The sequence below is a fragment of the Styela clava genome, chromosome 3 (assembly GCF_964204865.1).
Source record: "Styela clava chromosome 3, kaStyClav1.hap1.2, whole genome shotgun sequence".
In the NCBI taxonomy this organism is placed as follows: Eukaryota; Metazoa; Chordata; class Ascidiacea; order Stolidobranchia; family Styelidae; genus Styela; species Styela clava.
In genome coordinates this window covers 13,921,697-13,946,729 of record NC_135252.1, presented here as the reverse complement: position 1 = coordinate 13,946,729, position 25,033 = coordinate 13,921,697, and the positions used below count along the sequence as shown (strand labels likewise).

General features: G+C 34.0%; 1 long non-coding RNA gene across 3 annotated transcripts; it reads right to left on the bottom strand.

Moving 5' to 3' along the window:
• Positions 1–4,573: 4,573 nt before the first annotated feature.
• LOC120335260 (uncharacterized) lies at positions 4,574–24,774 on the bottom strand. 3 transcript variants are annotated; one of them, XR_005568657.2, is made up of 5 exons: positions 24,420–24,774; positions 21,172–21,228; positions 7,655–7,750; positions 7,131–7,152; positions 4,576–6,637 (listed from the first exon to the last, which is right to left on the bottom strand). It is a non-coding gene; the product is annotated as an uncharacterized LOC120335260 (long non-coding RNA). The 3 variants fall into 3 exon arrangements; XR_013474902.1 differs by lacking the exons at positions 21,172–21,228; positions 24,420–24,774 and adding an exon at positions 9,213–9,913 and having other exon boundaries at positions 4,574–6,637; XR_013474903.1 differs by lacking the exons at positions 21,172–21,228; positions 24,420–24,774 and adding an exon at positions 8,511–9,132 and having other exon boundaries at positions 4,574–6,637.
• Positions 24,775–25,033: the final 259 nt, after the last annotated feature.

Below are 25,033 nucleotides of genomic sequence, written 5' to 3'. Positions count from 1 at the left end.
GCTTAATTGCATGATAGTTTTCAATTTTGGAGGCTGTTAATGCTCGCACAATTTTGAACCTATGCTTTAGCATTTATTGTTTTCCGCCAAACCGATTACCTAAAAAGCGCACTTTCTTTTAAATTTACCTTGATCGTTTACTTAGCCTTGGCCATTACAAATTTGAAGCATTTTTGTTAAAATTGAATTTAATCTTCAGGTTGCAATAAAATGATTAAAGCTCTGTTGAACAATGAGAACATGTTTGCAGCAAATTGCTCTCTGTGATAAATATGCTTGAATGCAATTGGAGCAACTCGTTATTACTGTCTTTTTTGTTAGTTTCGGGTTGGATAGAACTCTTGCGCATACCTATTATATATACATATATTTTGTAGACTGTAAAATATCTGATCAAACTTTTTCTTTCATCGAATGGTCGTTTCCGATTGTAAAACCAGTATTCTTCATAGCGCCCTCTATATGCAATATGGAGTTCCACAAGGCTCAATTACCAGACTCGCATTGCGTTTCATTAACGACCTCGGATTGAAATTCGCTCTAGATGGCATAAGACTCATAGCATCACTTTATATTCATATCTCGATGTCATATTAAATTAGCAGCAATACTTACCTTGCTCAAATTTTTTTTTTTTTTTTTTTTTTCAACAGTTAAGCATGTATTGCCAATATCGCAAAAATTTAGCGAGGAAATCAGTGCTTATGGATCTTTCCCCGACATCTAAACATCCGCATCCTCAACCAATCACAAGCGAGCAGATGTAAACAAACATTCTCCGCTGAAATGTCGCTCAGACAACTTTGGACGCGATCGCACAGTTTGCTGGTGGTTTAGGCAGATCTTTGTCCTTTTTTTCGCTTTTTGTTTTCTTCACAGGGCTGCGAAAATTAGAAAGCTGTAATACTGTATGTTACTTGTTGCAAATCACGTTCACGAAATCTATATATCTACACTAAAAGGCTGTACCCGTTGCAGGCACCTTACATCAGTACAGGTACCGTACAGGTCAACCAACTGCTATTTCGAACCAAAAATAGTAGAAAGTCATGTTGATGCAATCAAGGGTACCGGTAGCCAACCGTATGTCAGTACGGAAGAATTCGCCTTCGATACGATGCTGCATTTTTATTAAACAGAATCTATTACTGTAGTAGTGAATTATTTTGGTAGACCAACTATGTGTAAACGCTGCGCATATGGTATTTGTGTATTTGCCCGCCTGAAAACCTGTACGGTACCCCTGTCGTTCAAATGGAGTAAGATTTGTAACTTTTCCGAAGCCACATATTGACCGCCAAAAAGCAATGAGATGGATAAAGATATGCAACAGGCCTCACAGTCAATTTTATCTTGGAAAAAATCACCAGAAATACCTACGTGTGTACCAAAGTAGACCAACATAAATATTGTTTTCGATACCAATGATATATTCAGTATGTTAATTCTTACATAAAACAAATTTTCATACAAGCAATGTGTTCCATCATGCATTTTCATGGAGGCTATGGACCAACTGATGAATACCCTGACCCTATATCAGATTCTTGTCGCCCAACAAAAAAGCACCATCAAATTGTAAGGTAAGGATTACTTATACCATAATTTAACTTTGTATCATAATTGAATAGGATCTGTCACCAGATACTTCGTTTGATACAGAGACATGCGAATCTGACAAAAGTGAGAAAGAATTGTCAGGAATCCAACCAGGTCTGCCCCCAGACTCTTTAGTTGAAACTACCTCAAGTGCCGCTGATGAAAATGACAGCGCTCTGTCAGACAGCAGAAAAATGTAAGCAAGCATCATCATCATCATGGTTCTCTGGCATAAAACAACATAAAAAGTCAACATACAAACAAAATGCAGAGAAAACTGGAACTCGAGCATAACTTAAAATAGATTTCAAAAAGGACGCGGCTACCTACTAGAAAAAGAAAAAATAAAAGGGCACGAAAGAATTAACAAGATTCAGAAACGGGCAACACTTTTAACGTAATTCAAAATGAGAAAACACATACTTCTTACAGAATTGTTGTCATATTTGTCGACTGTAAAAATGATGAATAAAGAAGGAAAATTAATATTGAAGACTTAGGTCTTCATGCAGAATCTTTTACAGTCCATTGGTGATAAAATGATGTTACTTTACGGAGGATGCTTCGCATGCATGCCATGTCCGGTGTGACCCTGGTGATTGCAATATCATTTTTTGTGCGAACTGCAAAGTCTGCTGCTCCTGATACCAGAAGTTGGCCCTGCTCTTGGTAGTAACTGTGGTGTGTGATAAATATCCTTATTTTGTTAGGTTGTTTTGCATTTATCACTGTCATATAAATTACAACTTGTTCATGATCACCTGATAGCTTTAGAACCGAATCAAGTGGTGGGTGTTTGCCCATCTGACTATATAACAATGAGGTATGGCTCAGTGAGCGCAATTCTTCCATATTATCAGAAGATGAAACTAGACAGCTTTAATAAAATAACTCAGCAGTAAAATCATTGTAATACATTATGTCTGTGAATGGAATTGTGAAATGAATTTAATTCTAACATTTTGACGTTTCATGGTTTTTGTTTGTTGTGCCCAAAAGCATATATCTGGTGTGTATTTTAAACCTATACAACACAATATCTGGAAAACTGTATAACTTGTAGTAATTTTCTTTCTTGTTCCTTCATCATATATTTTTTATAATCTGTTATATTCTATTTCTACACTGAATGAATAAACTATATTGTAAAACCTATCAGATACCCGACTGTTTTTGGTTGAACCGGTATGATTGGAACTCTGGCTCGATCTAACTTTGTGGGATTAGCACCAACTACAGACGACAAAACTGTTGGATCTATTTTGTTCCCTCCATATAGGTTGTTACCAATGCTGGGGAACTCTTGTACATGCTTGGCTCAGCGGAAAATCTTTTATTCCCCTCAATTTCATCTGTTGGATAGTCTTGGTTAGTCCAACGATATGGAAACAAGCACCAGTAGTTCTGATGAATATGTAACAATTTTTAAACCATATTTATCACTATAACATTATTGGTCTCGTAATTTTATGTGGTATGTAATCGATACATCAATAAACCTGTTGAATTTAATGTTTCGATAGTATATTTGCACCCATCTCACTGAGCTAATAAATCTGTGTTTCTATGATACGACATAAACTTAAGTGCCCTCACCATGCCTAGCATGTACAAATTGCATCAGAGACTTGGTGACTATCCAGCGACACCACTATTTGAAGATGATGTGGTGGCAGAGACTCCTGAACTTATTTATAGCACTTGTCTTTAAAATCTAGCGTTGAACCATCATGAATGTATCTGAAAAAAATATTCACCTGTTCATAATTACAGATTGCTGTAGCTTGTGCAATTTATCCAAGAATGCATTCAAAAGACTTTTTAACCTGCCCCTGCATTTTATTTGTTTCTATACTAAACCCACCAATTCAGTCCTAACTTGGACGTTATCTATTAGTCTATGAACCATGGGATACCGGTACGGTACCGGTAGTCACGCTGGTCTCCCAGTCCTCTAACATTCTTCAACCATTTCTCGCCATCACCAGAGAAATGCCATTCGAAGGCCTTTAAAACGAGCAACGTACCACTCTATCGCCCTACACAAACCTGAATATTTGCAATGTTTGTCTGAGCGACCAACTTCAAAACGATAAAGGTCGGGGAAAGGTCCATTCTTTGTGAAATCGGAAGAAACTACAATTTCGTTATCAATCATATAAAAATTGTTATTGTTAATTCTATCCAATTCAATATTTTATGAAATAAATAAGTTGTGTATAGTTATGAGTAATTATAAATGAAAATCTGTTTCTGTTAATGTGTGAAAGTGATCGCATTAAAGCATCGTGCCATCGGTTACATGGGACTTTTTTACCAATGCTCATCCCATTTTGATTGCAATAGTTTTAATCCTCATTCTGTAATACACGTTTAATTGCAATATTTTAAAAGAACGTGTTCAAAGAAGGAGAAAAATAAAATTCTCAAATAGAAAGAGAATCATCACTAGCGCATATAAGTTTGCTCTACATCACCTCTAGTGTTCGTGGTTTTAGCTTATTTAATTCTTAAAGTTTCCTTTTTTTGAAAAAAAAATAACAAAGCGTGTCAAACCTCCACACGTAACAGTAAAAATAAAAAGAGCTGTCTAAAACTTTCATACCCAAATAAATCAACGACAAATGTATACATCATTTAGTAGGGATTTGTAATATTATCCTTGAAATAGGAAAAATAAATTAAAATTGAATATTGGACTAGGATCGAATAAAAAAAATGTATATTCAAATACATTATTATTTTGGTGATTAAAAAAGTAAGAAAGTACGAGGCGAAAACGAAGTAGTATGGGTATGCAATCTTCCACAGTAGACTACCGGTAACGCAGCTTCCACGACTTCGCCTGACCACCAGATCGCGAACGCGGAACGCCAATTTTTTCATTTTAATGACGTCTCGAACAAATTACCGAATGTCTTAAAGCCCGCAGATACTCTTGAAATATATAAAAGTAATAACCTTCTAGCGAAAAATTGAATCGCGAAGCAATTGGAGCTGTAGATGAAAAGGAAGGCGATTTTTTCATACGGTAACAACAAGAATACATAACGACAACATCACAACACGATTCATGGATTCATTTCGTGTCCAATAAACGTTTCCAGTTGATATGGAAGATAGTTTTTATAATGTCGATAAGGCTTTGTCGTGTCAACAAAATTAAATATATTCTCGCTTGTGTTTTCAAGAACTTTCGCAGTGATGTTCCAGTCAGTTTTTTTTTTACAGTGTTGACAGCAACAGTTTCCTGAATGCAATGTCATGTGTCCCAACAGAGATTACAATTCACCACTTATAAAAGTCCATAGTTAATTGAAGAAGAATATTAGCAGTTTTCTGCAATAAACTTCAATCAAACATTCTTTTTGTGAAATTCTCTCGCAACAAACTGTTTCCATGGTTACAATTTCCCTAATAAACTCTAAGATAAAATATCGGCGCTAGATGTAGATAAAGAGTTCTCATTTTCAATTTTCACTCAATTTATTGTAATCATAAATATGAGTTGAAGATGATTGTAACAAAAAGATACAGCTAGAGAAAAAAGTTCAAACCAGTTGGAAGTTGTCAATGTGTATATCATGCACTTATGGAAAAAAGAATAATTATCCAACAAATGTCCTCAAGAAAAACATAACAATCTGTAGCAATGTCCATATTTGAAAAACTGCAGCAACATGAAACTTATATTGGAACAAGTGACCGTAAATTAAACAGAAATATTCGTATTATTTTACTTTCGAGTCGTATTATTTTATTTTGCCTTTTAAATGATCCGACCTCTTGGGTACAAAGTCATTTGAAAGACAGTACTATAAAGTATACAGATTCAAATTGTCATGTTAAAAATACCAAGTAATACTTGTATCATTTCTATCAGAATTATAATAATAAAAAAAACAAATCGAGTTATTTTAAAAGTAACCTAATTACACAAATATAGCAACATTGCAAACATGCAAAAATTGAGATTTTCTGTGTACTAGTTTCACAACAACATTTCAAATAAACCATGAAATTTGAAAATTGTACATCTGGAAAAATAAGCATTCATACGGCCCATGTTGTAACTCATGAGAAAATGCATAAAATGAATAGGGAATTCACATTCTAAGCAACATCATAAAACGGTTTTTGAAAATTCGTTTACTGCTTGTATACATCCCGATCTAATAAAATATTTTAAAGAGAGGTGTTATGCCAAAGTAAAAGTTTCAATAAATTTTTTTCGTCATCCATCAATTAAAATATGAAAAGAGATTTATTTTATGGTAAATTGGCCCATTAATTCTACCAATAGCAATTCATTCATTTAGATAGTTGCAACCTGGTCTCTCAAAATAAGAACTCCGTAATCCAGTGTGAATGGCTGAGAAATACATTTGTGTGTGAAAAGATTCTGCTTGAAACTGACAAAAAAAATCCTAAATCTTTAAATTGCCATCATTTCTAGTAACTGCATCTCAATCGATGATTTAAAAAAAAATTAGAACCAGGAGTTGAAAGCTGTTAAGGTGCAGATCATGCATTGCCCCATCATAATGTGTATATTTTACCTACTAAGTGTGACGGTGTATGTAATCAAAAACAATTATCTTCAAAATCCAACAGAAAAACACGGCAGTCTGTGGAAACGTTGATCATTAAAAATATATAGCAACATGAAACTGAAGCAAAGTACACAGAAACAGTGTTTCCCTGTGGTTTTGTGTCCGTTCAGTTGTAAAATCATTTAAAAGACAAGAAGATACAGAATCTAATTTTTAAAGCAGTAATTGTATTATACCTATCAAAATTCGTATCAGAATGATACTTAAAAAACCGAAATTAAGTTATCTAGTAACACAAATATTGCAATATTGCAAATATACATTATTGCAAATTTTCAAAAATAATGATATTAGGCTGAAGTGAAACTTTCATTTGATTTTTTATATTTAACAATGTCTTTTACACGAGCAAATTCTGGTAGGTTAAGATGGGTGTAGAATAGGCATTCCAGTATGAGATGACCAGCTTTTTATTTCATTATCACCTAAAATAAGAAAATGTTTCATGTTACAGTATAATATTATACTTCATATCACACAGGACTGAGGCTGCATGACCCGTTGGATAATTCATTCTGGCCCGCCTGATGCTACAACAACCAAACTAAAACTATATTTCGATGTTTTAGCTAAAAAATAGCTCAGGGAATTTGTTGAACTTGCAGATTAAATGTAGTTTTGCCACGAGGCTTATGTATCACACTTTTTCTTTTATAGCACGTTGAATAAAATTACATAAAATATAACATTTTACTTCACAATAGCACGGCCTGTTAGTCTAGTTGTAGAAAAATTTTGTCCCATGGTCAAAAAACTCTGCCCGTCCCTGCACTTTAGCACATAGAAATTTTGAATAAATGTTTCGCCCGACTTTCTTTTCCGCCGTGAAACGGAAATCACGTATTACGTCATGCTCATATGTAGAATAATGCAGCTTTGGAGAATAATGCAGAATTTGATGAAAAGATAGACACTTACTTATCAACGACCATGCTTGTTTCTGAATACAAAATGATAGATTACGTTAGGGTTAGATGATAATGTGAATATTATACCATTGCCTCATTTATTTTATTCACTTATTTAATTCGTCATCCATTTTCAAGGTGAATTGACGGATATGACAGTTGATTTATTGTTTGTACACAAAGACTAAACAGAAATTAGAAATATGTCAATTACAAAATAAATGATTGTAAACTCGTATATTTTATAGCGACAATTTAAAACCTATTCCCTTTTGGTATGAAAAGAAGCACATATTTCGCACATTTTCAACGAAAACCTGGATCATGTAATTTAACAATTATTAACTTTGTATCTTTGGCGAGACAACTTAGTTGCATTGTGATTTACATCTGAGTGAGTTACATTGTATATATATATATGTGTGTTTTTAAATTTTATTTTCTCAATATGTTGTTGACTATAACTATCTCCACAGCACAGATGAAAATAAAATTCAGTTTTTGTATATTTTTCGAAAAAATAACGACACTTACCAGTAGAATCTTGATAAACCTTGGTTCATAATTATTTCTTCTCAAATCAGCAGCATACAAAGCAAATTCTTTCAAGGATGGGAAGATCGGGATAGTCTGTGTAAAAACACAAATTTCACTTTCAGACATGTTATATCATATATATATACCTATATTATGGATGGCGGAAGCAAAATGACACACTGTACAATTTTCAAATAGTTGCGCTGTTTACGTGCCAGTATTACATTTTTTTGCATGCCTATTGAGTGTTTTGTGTAACGGTGTCATATCTGATCTGGTATATTCACTCTGCTAAATATGAACTAAGTAGAGACATTTGCTGAATCCTCATACTAGAATAACTAGATTGATACTTGAAATGTGAAATTGAAATGAAAACTCAGACAAAAGATGTTGAATTATGACAGAGCAACTCAGGGAGGCTAATCGGTTGCAAATTCTTTCTTTTTTGTAATACAGGGTGTCTCAAAAGTAGGTATACAAATTTGATTTCCTTTTCAGATACTCATCAATTTTTTCAAGGAACATAATATGGATAAGCAGTAAAATTTAGGTATCGTTTGCATTTTTCATCAACCCACAGAATGACAAGGTTATTAAGACAAAAATGAGGTGCAAAATTGCTACTTTGCAAGAAGCATATAAATTAGTAAGGCAAACTCAGCACCTCCTTAACAGAGAATTTGGAACTATACCGCAGTCACTGAAGTGGCGAAAAATTACCAATATCAATTGTATTGTATTGTTATGTCATAATCGCTGTAACTGCAGTATCTGCGTGCCAGTATAATATACCGGTAATTTAGTGGTGGTTTCCCTTATTGTCAGACTGGAATAAAGTTGGTTTTATTACCGATTTCTGTCACTGAAATGGTAGTATGTTTTCTTCCTTAATTCGTAAGTTGGTAGATCAATCGATGTAAAAAGTATGTTTAATTAATAAATTTTCCATTGTACTAAAATAAATTGTTCTCATCAAAAATCACGAAAAAAACTATATTTAGCTTAGCCTTCAATTAAAAATGATTACAGAAAAACTTACATATTCAATTTCATTAACATAGAACAACAATTTCATTTTCAATAATTTTAAATATAGGGCACCAACCAAAGTTCAAGTGCTCAGTGCATCTAAAATGCATGATCCGGTACGGGGTAGACACCATTAAAAGTAAAAATGTAAAATATGTCGGTCATACTATATATATAAATCAATTAATTTTGTGAATGGTCCAATATAATACAGTTTGGACCTGATAGTTTGTTTGGAAACCCCACAATAATATATTTACAACAGACGGAGATCTAATAAGATACGAACTATATCGTTCGAGTTTACTACCTAATACAGGGAGTTTCAAAATAAATGAAACCCATTAATTCGATTACTAATTTTGTTGGTTTCATTTATTTTGAAACGTCCTATATATTAAAATCTTATAAAAAGATATTTGAATAAATTATTGAATAAATAAGTGTCGATTTCTTTACCATAAACCTGCAACCCCGTATAAAGACAATTTGTGAATTCATTATAATATAACACAGAACTTACCATTTTGTTTTCCCCGGTTATGAAAATCTCCGGCAATAAAAATGAATTCTGATCTATTTACATAAAACACAAAACTCCGCGAGCCTTTGTTCACAGAGAAGTACTAACTGACATTGATGATAAATAAAACAAAAATTGAGAGGACACTATGGCCTACTTATATGCACACGAACTTTAAGTTCCAATGCTCAGGGTAGGTTTACATCTGCTACGCTTATGCGAGTGTCGCGACAGATTAAAAATGCTATTTTGAACGTCGGACATACTACGGGAGTCACTTGGCTAGTCTCCGAACTCGTAATAGAACTATAATAAGAAAAATTGTCAGTCTTATAAAAACAAATTTCAAAATTCTATTTCAATTAATTATGTTGATTTATAATTTTCAGCATAAGCATGCAGTCTATGTAAAAAGCTGAGTTGCAATTCATTGTAATATAACACCTAACCTCAACTTCTCGTTTTCTTCGGAAATAAAATTTAACTCTGAGCTTTTTAAACGGAACAAAAAATATAAGCCTTCATATACAGAATACAGATGCGTACTAACATGGATGATGAATAGAACAAAATTTGAGAGGCAGTACTATGGCTTGCTTACTTGTATGCACAACTGAGTTTACACATGGTGTAACTTTTTTCAAATTTATCATGTGAATCAGAAATGACAACACACCTAAAAAAGTTAAAAATATTGGAACTTCATTAATATCAATTTTTGTTATACCGCAATATAATCAGTCAATATCAGTATCTATTAGTCCAAAAGCGTAACAAACGAACATACAAATTTTAATAATAACCTGCTATATTCGCCGTTGTTTAAAAAATGATCATGTCTTGATGCACATTAATACCTATTCTCTCTTACGATGCGTGAAGAAATTCAAATATGTCACACGTCATATACGTTTGCTAAAGGCTGCTGGCATATGAACGAAAGTTTTGCGGCAGTTAGTGTCGATATATCAGTGGTTTGCAAATTTATTTGTATTGTGACACCCCGTGATAAATGTCAATAAAAGGAAAAATAGTCATCATCAAACGAAATCCAAAGACTACTTGCGAATCTCCTTTTCAGAATTTATTGTTCAGTATAATTATTTCTATTGTGTACTTCTGCAGTACAAGTTAATATTTAACCCATTTCGACTCCACGCGCGTCAAACAGGTGCGAATCCGCTAAAAACGACCTCCACTTTGAGAACCATGGTATTACGTATTAGTCATCACAAAAAAAGCGGTATGCTTATAAATGACAATTTCCCTTCTGCGTTTAGACCTGAGCAACTTTGAAATCAACGTTTTTTATTGTGTTAAAAACATCTCAAACAGACCGTAAATTGTGAAAAAGCAAGGTGAATGGCTCGCGTTAATATTGAAATAATGCTATTACAATAACAGATGATTGCTTCGATTGTGCCAAATTATTAAATTAAACATGAAATTACCGGGATGCACAAACCGTACAATCATTCCGCTTCATTCAAATTAGTGATATGCTATTTTATTTCATTTGTAAATAGCAAGAACATTTTGAGGATAGTTTTAATTTCTGTGTTATTTTTTGTGTTTTTTGTTATCTATGTGTTAACATAAACCTACAACCCTGTATAAAGCAAATTTGTAAATTCATCATAATATAACACAGAACTTTTGTTTTCTCCAGTTATAAAAATCTCCAGCAATAAAAATGAACTCTGAGCTTTTTGAATGAAACGAAAAATGCTGCGAGCCTCTGTTCACAATAACTAACATTCATGATACATAGAACAAAAATATGGAGCTTTTACTATAGCTTACGCTACATGTATGTACGTACACTAAGTTTAAGTTCCAATGCCCAAAAATGGGCTTACAACCGCTACACTTACGCGTTATGGCTGATTTCTCCCAATATATCACCACGATGGAACCGTTTATACACACATATTTTTTTTTTCAATTTCTGTAACTCTTCTTGCAGATCAGAGATTACAACACATATAAGAAAGTTGAAAATAAATAAACCGCATTAACTGCTATATCGCATTAATCATTCTTCAAATAAAATTATTATTCTCCGAGTCCAGAATGTGTAACAAACATATCTGTAACGATGTCCATCTACTAGTTTTAGATCCTGTTTGCAGAAAATGCAGATTACGCATTATATAAGGTTTTCACTCGCATGTGGAATATCTATTTGTTTAAACGCACTTTTCTCTACTTTCCACATAACACAATTAAACTTAATAGTGCCGGAATCTGCGTGCCTGCCTGGGAAAAACTAGAATGATCAAACTCGTACACGAAGTCATACCAGCAAACGCCCGAAAGTTCAATTCAAGCAGCAATTTCACTATGCTTTAACATTGATCCAACATCTCGAAAATGGTGCGTTCGATCAACAGTCTTTTCCACTTAAACTACGTTTTCAACAATTTTTTTTCGAATCGCTTTACCAAATCACTCCACTGACTGCGAGTCATCACACTGTCGTGGGTAAAATACAATGGCACCATAGATTTTGTTTTAGAACTCGTAATAGAACTAAAACAAGAGTGATACGCCCATATATATTGACACGTCTGTTCGCAGTACAGTACGGTTTACCGTACCGTCGATCAGCGTCATAGCAAACAAAAACAAATCTCACAGAGCTAACAGAAATATTTGAAATAAATAAAAGTAATAGTCTTCTGGAGAAAAATTTCGCTCTAAGTAAACAATGAATCTGTGATGTCAATTTTGAGATTCCCAGAGCATTACCCGTTTCTATACTGGAGAAGCCAGTTAAATTCTGCCAAATGTATTGCAATAAAATTACATAAATATATTCTATGAAGATTAGAATGTAAAGTGATTGTACTGGAAATTTACATAAAGTTGTATGCATTTGTGTTGGTTATGAAGAACATTGTTTCGAGTATGGAATAATTAATAAAATTCACAAACTCTGCTACAATTTCACAAAACATGTGTGGTGACAGCTTGCAGCTTTATATTGCAATACTAGTGTTATCGGATGTATTACTACCTTTGTTCTCAAAGTAAACATATCAGAATATTTTTTGAACATTTAGTATAATCAATATCATTCTGCAATGTAATTCATGCGCATTACAAAAGAAAGAAGGATAAATATTACCCTGCTACATTTTACACACTTACACATTTTTTCGCGTATGTCGCGTTTCGATTACTGTGATATTTCTGGTAGATATAATCACCCGACTTGAATATTAATCACCATATTACTACTAGAGACATTGCAAAGTAAATAGAGAATTGCCATTGCCAAATGTAAATAAAAAATTGATTTTCTTTCTTAAAGAGCTTGAATAACACTGATTGAAATGAAATAAAACTGGTTTGTATATGTCGAAAACGTACTTCATAAGAAATTGAAATTATAACGAAAGTTATAAATAATAATAAACTTATAAATTAAATCGATGTATTAAAGGTAAATTGTGAATCTGAATAATTAGGAATCGTCCACAGATTATACAAAAAACACAATCAATTTTTCAATAAGAGCATAGTCAAATAAATATCATCAGTGTACAGCTACACATTACGCATGTTTTATTGTGTCTATTAACATGGTAGAATAGTAGAGCTTCTGATGTCGGTTCCATTACATTTGAACCCATAAGCATGCAGTTTGTGGAAGAAGTCTGTGCAATTCATTATAATATACCATATTACTCAACATCTGTTTTTTTTTTCTGCAGTAAAATTTTCCAAAAATAAAAATTAGCTCTGAGCTTTTGAATTGAAACAAAAATAAAAGCAGTCGTAGGGATGGGCAATGTAGAATAATTTACTATTCTAGAACAGGGGTTCTCAAACTTTTGGTGTCGCGGAGCCCTCGAAATTGTTGACTATTATTCACGGAGCCCCAAAATAAATTTTAAAATTGTTGCTTTCAGAAATATTCTTGAGCAAGTTAAAAGTACTTTACTCAATTTAAATAGGGTTAATACAAGTCATAAATATATCTAAATTTCAAACATAAATTATATATACTAAAGCTGTAAATTTGACACTTGACAAACATACTAATATATTAGGGGTCGAATCTTTTCCCTTTTGACATTATTGGAAGACTTGAAAGGCCGCTAATAATGTGCGCAATTGCATTTTGTTACAATCGCCGATTTTTTTCTCAGCACGGCGGCGTGTTTTTGAATCTACAATCTTTACGCCGGTGTTTATTCTCCCTTAATCAAAAATTTCCCTCAGCATATACATGTATTGTTACACAATGACGACGTTAATTGCTTTTTTGTTCTGTGGGGAATTATGAGTTCAATGTGAAAAATATGTTACCTTTTTTTAGTCATCGGCGACGAAATGCTTAAAATAATAATTAATGAAGAGAACCGCAACTCAAATTTCTTGATTGAAAAGCGGCATTCCAAAATCATAAAACTAAAACTTAAAATGGGAGATCACAAAATTTGCTGTTATGTTGGATTTTCATCGTAGTAACTGCGAAATCGTCAATTGTGCGTGCGATGTACTTTTTTTTCCCATTTTGAAACTGCCATGGAGCCGCACCAATGAATTGTGCGCGCGATCGGCGATGTACCTTTTTTCATTCCGAAACGTTCGTTATCCATTTTTTAATCGCGAATGTTGCGCGGAAATTTCCGATTCTAATTTCGAACCACCTCCCTCTTAAGAATCCTGGCTGCGCTCCTGCTTACAAATAATGTCATTTTTTAATTCCGCCTCTTTGCCATATTTCGAGGCTATATTGTTGTTAGATTTTATCAAAGCTGTTATTGCTTCTTTGAACAATTACAAAATTAGTCAGTATTTTGAAAAGTAATCGAATAGCTCGCGGAGCCCCTGGGTTTCTCTCGCGGAGCCCTGGGGCTCCGTACGGAGCACTTTGAGAACCTATGTTCTAGAATATTCTAGAATAGTTAAATCGAATCCAGAATACCGAATCCTATTCTATTTTCATATTTGTTCAAATAGTGGGAATTTCCACATTGCTGGATTTAGATGTTGTAAAATTGCAAATATATTACTTACTAATTACTATGAATGTATAATTTATTTGGAAATGTCCTGAACATTGGATTTCATTTGATAGTAAACAGGCATTTCCCAGGACAATAAATTGAGAAATATTACAATCTTTTTTGCCTCCAATTGTTCCAAATGTATGTAATCCCTAAATACTGATATCCTAAATTAAGACACGCTTTACACACTTTAATAGTAAGCGGTTAAATACAAAAATAGTCATGAAACGGCGTTAAATCATTATTAATGTAAGTCTGCCGAGTGTACTGAAACGGTGACCGTACATTTGAACCCATGTACATTTGAACCCATGCGTATATCCACGGGTTCAATCTATATGCGGGTGCTAAAACCCATGGGTTAGGGTTAGTATGGGTTTAACTATCCGTGTAACAAAAAAATTCCATAGGTGCAATAGCATACAGGTGCAATTGTCATGGGTTCAAATGTACGTGGGTTCAAATGTAATGGAACCTACTGAAACACACCCGATGAGAATTAATTAGATGCAGAACCAGCGTGTGTCCACTGCAACCTAAGCGCCGTTGTAAAATATGAGAGAGATAACGAGAGAGATTTCCACGCGAGAAAAACGCTCGTCTATAATTGTTAAATTAGAAAGCCGAAATACAAAAATTGCCGCAAGGCGCCGGAGAGACGGAAACCGAATCCTGTTATCGAATCCCGTTGGATTCGAATACTTTGGGATTCGAATCCTCCGGATTCGGTATTCTATATTGCCCATCCCTAAGCAGTCGTATACAAAGGCGCACTTAATGAATAAAATAGAACGAAAATTGAGAGGTATTACTATTTGTATCTATGCACACTAACTTTACACATGATCCACATCCACTTCCTTTGATTTTATTACTGATTTCTCTCAATATTTCACCACGATGAAAGCGTTTATGTATCTAACTTTTTTCAAATTCATCATGTGAATCAGAGATTACAACACACATACATAATAAGATTAGAAATAAGGGAACCCCATTAATATCGATTTGTGCTATACCTTAATATCATCGGTTAAAATCAAAAAGCGTAACAAACGAACATACAAAATTAAATAATACCGTAACCTCCTATATTACCCATTGTTTGAAAAATTGCTATCTCTTGATGTACATTAATACCTATCCTATCTCTCTCTCGACGCGTGATAGCGAGATGTATTTTCACGACTGACTCTTTTACGTTCGCACTGGGATACAGGCAGAAATTTTTCTTTTATACGCAGCATACGGTAGGGAGAAATTGCGTGTCGTATCTTTGAATACTGTTAGTAAAATGCGACAAAAAACTCTTTCCAGCGGGATATTGGGGGCGTTTCTTGTACGTTTGATTAACTAGTTATTACATATTATAAAATGGGTACAAAAGTCTACTTGGAACAGCGGAAAAAGTGGGTTGCTAACCTTCCTAGTAGTTGAAGGTACAGAAAATTGTCCTTTCTGTGTTAATGATCTCACGGGGGCGTTATGGTTGAGGGTATGGGTGCTTGGAGGTTACTGCGGTAATTCAAATCAAAGCAGTAATTGTGTCTTTTAATTGCAAATGGAAAATAGAATAGGCTCTAATACCCTCAACTATAAAATCCCATATTTATTTCCCTTTTTCTACGAATTATGAACATTAATAAGTACGTATTGGAAATAGATTACCGGTACCACATACCGTAGCTGTGAACATTGCTCCACATCTTTAAAAGGGAAATATTGTTGTTATAGAAAAAAAAATGTTCATAATTTTATATGGGATATAGATTTTTTCAGGATGGAGACAGCAGCGCATGTGTATGTTATATGTGGTTTAGGGAAATTGTAAGGAAAGATGACGGTAAACGCCACTTTTATTGTCAATATATTCTTGTCGCATAATTATCTGCAAAAAAGCAAGCTCATTGGAGTCAATACCTTCTACGATTCGATACAAACTTTTAATAGGTAAATTCGTTGAAAATCAACACTCCATCCATCATTATCAGGAACTAAATAAGATATATAGATTAAAAAAAATTATTTGTTCTGTAATGTAAACCATGGCTCATAGTCATGAAAAGATCTCACTGAGACCGTACTGCATATACAAAGACGCGATGCGACTGGCCATAGATAAAATAATGTACATCCCTGATTTTGTGAGCCTCTTTTTCTTGTCAAATTTTTCGTGTAATTTTTTGAGCCCTGAAAGCAGTGGACCAGTCTTAGCTTTGAAACTGTACTTTACTTACTAAGTTTGTTACTTTGTTTTTACTATGATGTGGCCGAGTGGTTAATGCAATGAACTTGCATTGATTACCAGCAAAGCCTTTAGCGTATCATAGTATTCACCCGCAATCTCAAATACATTCTAATCAGTAATTTATTTCATTTATATCTTAGTAAAATGGTGAAGCACGGCAATTGGTAAACGAATTTTTTCGCTCAATTTATGGTTAAAAACTTTACCTGTATTGTTTATCAATATAGAAAATTGCCCAGTCCGTGAAGAGCGTTGAAGAGATTAAAATTAAGATTATTTCTATACAGGAAGCTGAGGCTGTAAATTTGTGTCCTGGATTTGGATGCTAAGTCAGTATAAAAACGTGACAGTGGATTGACGACGTCCGTTCTTATGTTGCATAAATACAGTAAAACACAATTTTATGTTTAATTCACTTTTAGTGTTTAGCAGTTCTGCTCTTATTTAGAACAACATTTTACTCATGTAACACTTCCCGTCCCTAACTGCACCGTCACAGCCGCTTCTGTGCTCAAGCATCAAAAAGGGGTTAACTATGAAATATGTGGCTGTGTGATTCCTATAAATCAAGACAAATGCTTTATTAAATTAATATGAAAACCCTGATAGGTTATTATCTGACACACAGTATCTCACGACATGGCATGTTTGCATTTATTTTACTAAAAAACACAGTAATCTCAGAATTTCAAAGAATATATGTTCGTTCTATTTGCAAAAGAAATGAGATAGAATATCGCTAATTTGAATGAGGCGTAATGATTGTACGGTTTCTGCACCCCGTTAATTTCATGTCCATAGATCTTCCTGTCTGCTTGAGATGTTTCTATCACAAAAAAAAAAACGCTGATACATAAGTTGCATACTGCATTTTTGTCCTGACCATTACAATAGATCTTCGACACGCCCCTGCGTCTCGGTCAGGAAACGACGACACTTCCGCCTGTATCCCAGTGCAAACGTAAAAGAGTCAGTCGTGAAAATACATCTCGCTATCACGCGTCGAGAGAGAGAGATAGGATAGGTATTAATGTACATCAAGAGATAGCAATTTTTCAAAAAAACCTAATTCGGCATGAAAATGGTTGATATAGTTCCAGTTTTTTCAATGTCAAAGGTGTATGAACATACAGAATGATATGAGATAATGGGCTGACTTATATCGAATTTTGATCAGATGAATTTTCCCATTTTATCCTTCATCAGTTTTGATTAAGCCATATAAGATTCATGTGAATTGCAGTAACATTTTTTGCAGAACAGAAGGCCAACTCTTGATATTCTTATCGGCCGTATTGTTTCTAGACTAATTGAGAAACAGTACTTCCTTACAAACAGTTTCTTCCCAAATGTTAAAACAAACATATCTTGGGCGAGGTATAGAAAATCAATCTGGTCAAATTAGTAATATTTCATATCTTTTGCAAATTGGAACATTATATATATTTATAGATAAGTTTATTATTCTTTTGGGGTAAGTATACTTCGCTTTTTGTTATTTCTTGAATAAGATGACAAAAGTTTTATCATTTTAAAGTAGATTACGCATAAAACGACCACTATTACGGTTTAATACAAATTAAGCTGGATTGAGACACACATACCCAGGGCACGCAATTGCAGCCTTAGATTCCTGAATTTAACCCCTTGGGTAGATTTCTTCGTTTGGACTGCTCCGCGTCTGAATATAATCTAAACAATTTAATGTCCTAAAAACTACTGGAGTAAATAGAGATGCTAGAGTTGCCACATTTTTGCCACTGCCATTCAATAGCTCAATCTGTGGGCCATTACTCCCTAAATTACCCAATTGCGTGAAAGACAAAATTTTAGTTCAGCAATTCGAGGCTGTGATAAAACTTTAGAGGAATAGAAAACCCGACGTCATACCCGTTTCCAGTCGGGAAGAATTATTAACCTGAATATAGAATTAAACGAATATCGGTTTTGTAATTTTTTTCAACCATTTTATTTTTAAAGAAGTCTTTAGAATTTAAAAGCGACTAAAACTGAATTATAGTTTAATAAATGTCAAAGCTTCTAAGGCAGGGGTGGGCAACCTTTTATGGATCGCGTGTCGCGTTAAATTTAACGACAAAATTCTACCGCGTGCCGACCAAAATTAAAAACAATTCTTTGCTACTTTCAAAACAAAGATACACAATAATAAACCTTTTGAACATGTACAGACAGATTCACTATTCGAGAAAATATCAGTCCGACAAATAGATTTCATTATTTTTCCTATTCTATATCTGTGAGACTTCTGCTGCTGCATTAACGTTGATAGAGATTTTACATTGGGTATATATTCTGTAACATTCAGAGAAATACACAAACTACTAGTTTCATCTTCAGGCTACCCCTATTACGAGACCTAATAAAGTTCATAACTGAGAACATAGATTCACAATCATATGTAGATGAAAACATGGGGAGTAAGGCAAGTTTTTAAGACATGAAAAATTTTCGGGAATGGCATCCCAATCACGCAATAGTTCGTTTTCTGCACTTCTCTCTTGTATTCCCTTCCCTATCGCTTATTTTCTTTCGAAATCAATTTATAACAGTAAGTTAGCAAGTAACTCTAATCAACATGAGCTTTACAACTCCACAAATCAAGCAGAAATGGAGAAAAAGGGTGGCACAGACGAATTATATTATGTAAGAATGCGACCAAATGAATGCTGCGCTATTCTTGAGAGATTACTCCATTGTTACGTCCTAATATATTTCTTTGTAGCCATACCGCCGGATGAGAACAGAACAGGCCTAAGTCACAATTTTGAGTTTTGAGAAAAACGCAACAAACAATTTGAAATTTTTTTATTTTTGAATTTCTAGATATTCACTCTTAGTAAAGACCTGAGCTCTGGTTATTTTAATGTGGATGTGAATATCTATGTAATCAATATTTTTTGGCACTTCAGCTTCAATTCCTTCCCGCATTTTTAACCCCATAATGGACTTTGGTTCATTCTGTTCTCAACAACTTCTGAATTTTTTTGTATGGTATGCAAGGTAAAACAAGGTGACTTAGGCCTAAGTTGCACTGAGGAAAGTAATGTAAGTTTCGGACATTTCATTTCTGATGTTCATGCCCATCATATTGGAACTTGGGACTATATTTTCCCAGTATTTTAGGGTTTTGAGCCATGCTCTACAATTGAAATTCTCAATAATAAAAATTTTAGCTGGACTTAGGACTGTAGAAGTTAAGAACAGAATGGGCCTAAGTCCGGCTAAAATTTTTAATATTATTAAATTCATAATTTCAAGACCGCCACCTCAAATTGACTTTTGACTTTTGACAAATTTGAGAATAGAATAAATTGTTAAATCAACTGTCCAATATTACAATACTTAATGAAGCAACTTTTGACGAATTTGAGAATAGAATAAATCGTTAACTCGACTGCCCGATATCACTTTACTTGATAAAGCAACCTGTGACAATTTGAGAAGAGAATAAATCGTTAACTCGACTGTCGGATATTGCTTTACACAAAAGGGAACTAGAAAAAGATAATAAAATCCATTATCACGTGTACTGCCTACCTCATATATTTGCAAAATTTTCTGCATACCGGTATCTCTTATACGCCAAACTTTTGCCAATAATTCTATGTATCTCCTAACATTCACGAATTTATGAGCTATTTCTGATAATATGACCTATCATATTGAATTTAACAGCAAAAATATTCATTACAAATGGTTCGAAAAGGCTGAAAAATGAGGAACATCAAAATACAAAATGGCGATCGATACTGACGATAGTAAATCGGCGACCCTTGCGAATGTATGATTATGATTTACGTTGCTGAATAGCAGCCTCTGGTGGCAGATGTTTGACAGAAAAACATGTTTCAACTACTTGGTATTCAGAGACGGAATAAGCCGCGAGTAAGATCTTTATTTTTGAATTATTTGTTTGCCCTATAGAGCCCGATATTTAAGTTTTATCTTAATTGTCACCCTTGTCCGCCAAATTATTCGGCAAAGTCGGTGCCCTGCTCATCGGTCTCAACTTTATGCTACTATAAATGATGAGAAAATTTATTTCGAACTCCGCCATTGTACAAAAAATGACAATTCAGGAGACAAGAACATGGGACGGAAAATCAGAAAAGCTGTCAAAACTTCGAACGAGGTTCAAACACATATCTTATATATTATATATCATATTAAATGTACCACATAGGCAATCTCAGGACGTGATACAGTATATAAATAAACAAAACACAATTAGTTACTCTTTAATCGCTTTTTAAAATTGTAGGAACTGAGATAATTGGTAATCGGAGTTTGAACTCAAGAACATTTTGACAATATGTGAATACAAACCCCAAAAAATACACACCGAGATGCTGTCGATGCGTGATTTTCGTGTTCATTTATTTTAGCATTGCTTCCTTTATAAAATTTTAATTCACACACGTTATTATTCAATATAATAAGACAAAGTCAGTCAGATCTAGTATCGAAATGTACTTGATAGCTGAAATAGATTTTTAACTAGTGTTTAGTGATTTAACAATGAAGGACATGTTGTTTTAGATCACCTAAAACAGAAAAATGCCGGCTGGTGCCTAGACAAGATAACACACAGAAAAAAATACAGGAATGTGGCATGAATCATTGAAATGCACTGTAAAACTAGGAGTGCCAACTGTGAAAATTTTACCTGTCACGCTGTTCCATTCAGTTGCGTCTGTTGGATTGCTGATGAAAAACCAAAAATCTATAAGAATATAATAAAATGTAGTTAGTGGTTAGTTGGCATATTCATGAAACTAAACGAAGATAAATATGGACAGGCAAGACACCGATTCTGATATAAGAATCGCATGATAACTCAGGTTATCCATTTGAGATGCAATATGCCAGCTACGTTCGCCGATTATTGCAAATTTGCAACTATCCGATTTAATCGACTCACCATTGCCAACTAACGGCTCAAAACTATGTCTAACCAATAAAACTATGTCTGGTTTTGTAGTAGTTGAATATTGTAATATTGTCTGACAGTTTTGTCACAGACAGTTATCTGTGTACTACTTGCATTTATCATTGCCAACAACATGTATAAGTATCCGGATATCGCACAAACACGCACAATGCTCAGATAAAACCTTAATATGCTCTTACAGGGGTCGGAGCGAAGGCCGTATTGTTACATCGAGAATCGCATTCACTTGATTTTTGTATTGACTTAAACATTGCGTCCGTTCAACTTGTGTAGTTATTACTTATCGATCAACTCTTTGAACCCTGAAAGCCGCTATAGCGGCTTTCCCGAGAAAGTCTTCTGACGCTGAAAGCCGCTTTAGCGGCTTTCGCATCCCGTAAGAGGTATGCAACTTTGAAACCTCATATCTCGCGAACCATTTAATATACTTAGACAAGTTTTACATCGTGTGAAAGATAATCTACAGGACTAAGTATAATTTTAAAATTGAGATAAAATATTGTGATCATCTTATGAAAATTGGCAAAATTAAAAAGCATAAAAAACTTCTGAAAATTGCTCAAATCTAATTGACAAAACTTCAATTTGTTTTCGATTAAACCTAGTACATTATCGACAAAATTTGTAGATTTTGAAGATAGCTTTCCAGTGATACCATTAGATTGAACTTATGTTGCACCATTCAAATTTTAGAAGCATTTTTATTCGTGATTTCCTTTGTCGCAAGATCGAGGCGACGTCATAACACATTTACGTCGTTACGCAGCAACGTTAACTCTTTGAACTCTGAATCAATCCCCAGAACGACGCTACCCTCTCACCCTGACCTTTGATGTTTCCTTGATGTTTCCGGCGGAACCTCATAAATGCATGAGGATCAAATATTTCGTTTTGGCCATTCATTTTCGTCCCATATCCAAATAGTAAACGTATATAAAATGGCCTTTATATTCTAGCAATTTTACTATGTTCGATCAAAATTCGTCTGAAAGGGTTTTATCTGCGGCTGAGGATATGATACTGATGCAATGATGACACAATCTGCACTCAAGCTGTGAACGACCAGATGTGCAATTGCGCAATATACCTCACGCAAAGAGTTACGCACGATACGTCGCATGAACGTTATCACGACAATGTCGTCGTCGCCCTTTGCGTCCTTACGCAAACTTGGCGTCAAAATAGTTGATCAATTTTGTTCGCAAACCATTTGAATCGATAGTACAAATTCTGCACTAAAATGAGTTATGCGTATGTTAAGAAAGTCATCCGTATATTCTCCGAAAGGTAATTTTGTATACTTTTCAAAATTTTACTTATATTGATGATACATTTCTAAAAAATGTATTAAATATTACCAAAATACAAAAAAATAGTAGATGGGGCTAAAAATATGCTTACACATCTCATCAAAACATCTCGTGAAAAATAATGCCAGTTAAAAATAAAAGACTAGGTAAGCTTTTATATGACACATTACAGACCATCTGATATCTAATGGTTTAGAAGTTATTTTGATTTGAAATTAGGGATATTACAATTTTTTAACACGTCAAATCGATGCGACGGCGTGGGAGGTCAGGGTGAGAGAGTAGCATCGTTCTGGGGATTCAGAGTTCAAAGAGTTAAGACTTGGGGCTTGAAAGACCGCGTTATTGAACTGTTAATAAATATCTAGTGTGCAGTCGGTGTCGTCCAGGTCACAAAGAACGGCTGTTACAGTATACTATAGACCAGGGATGGCGAACCACTGACCCACCGCGTTTTATTCGTGACCCGCCAAGGCACGAATAAAATAAAATGCTAATATAACAGTGATAAAAATTGATCAAACCGGCCTTAAATTAATCTAACAATAACTGAACTATTACAATGTACCGTCAGTTTGGTAGCCAGGTCTGCGATCGCTCATACTCAAATTGTTAATTTTCGGGCCGGTATGGTAATTTTCAAAACTCCTAATCTGGATGCCGTGTCTGCACTCTGCACCGCTGTGAAACGTTATTCAGCTATTGGCTCTGAGATCGTTTATGACATAACAATGCAATTGATCTGTTTATTTCTCACAACATCTCGTCTTTTTCGGAGGTCCATTTGCAGATTGTTTTAGGGGTTATACGAGAACCAGATGCTACTTTGCAGTTTATTAGTTTCTCGCCTACAATGCGGTTGAGAAAACAAAATCTTTCAGATTTGAAATAAAAACCTAGAAATCTGAAATAACAATGGGGCGGTACAAAATGCCCTAATGTGGTTGAAAGCTGATCGAAAAATATAACACTATCAGAATGGAATTTCCTCCAAACCCTTTGGAACCGTAAAATAATTTGCCGCATCATCCTAAACGTTTTCGTTAACTCATATGCGTGAATTCGTACTCTAATTTCATAAAATCGAGAGCCATAAAAAATCCCTGATAAAAGTGCTGCATAAATAAAGCCCAAAACTACACCAAAAGAAGATAAGATTTGTTTCGGAAGTTTCCTATTGACATACCATTGATTATATATCTGGGACCCACTCCATTCTGTTCCGCGATAAAAATATATTTTTTGACCCATTCATTGAAAAAGGTTCGCCATCCCTGCTATAGACTGGGAGGGTTGTATAAAAAAAAACTTCGAAAGAACCTCTGTTGGGTATATGGTCTTATTATATCTACTTTGAAACACATTTATTATTAGATTTTGTGCTTTGTTATCTAATTGATAATAATACTTGAGTCAAAGTAAATTTTTATTATGCTTATTTGTTTAACTAAAAGTGTTTATTTTCATTGTGACGGAAGTACGGACTGACATTGATTATTCTACTTACGTTTATTTTTCTATATTGACTTTTAGTGCTTTATACAGGGTGCTCCATAATATATGAAACCCACAAAATTGGTAATCGAATTATTGGGTTTCATTTATTTTGGGACACCCTATATCAGAACCTACGATTGAAAATAATAAAAATACCTCATTTCCACGTATTCTGTAATATCATATTCAGATTTCAGCTACGTCCGAAAGATTCATATTTTGATATTTTATTTCTATATCTGCAGGAAGAAGTCTGACAATTACCATATATTAAATTACATGAATATATTTATACTAGTCTAACAAAGAAACAAAGATAGAAGCGTACACTTGTTAATAACGTAATTTTGTGTAACCTAGAGTGAATACAGGCTTTCAATAGAGCAGTCAATATGCTAATTTGCTGTTGCAATTCCATGAAACGAGTCATAACGTCAAGACATAAATGTATTCACCAAAAGGAAGTGACTCAAGTCGAAGAAAGTGATTCAACGTCGACATTATAGTTTACCATGTTTTTAAAGAAATACCATATGTTATATTACACAGAAAATTACATAAATCAAATAGAGCCTGAAAGGTGTCAACCTAATACAACATAGAACCCATGCAAACCGTATAGAAGAAAATTTTATATATATATAGAATTTTATTCGTGATCTCATCTAGTTTTTATGAAACAGTAAATCGTATTAGACGCATTCATCAACATATTTATTAAATCTGTCGAAAAAAATCCAAAATATTTTACTAATACAAGAACGTTTTCG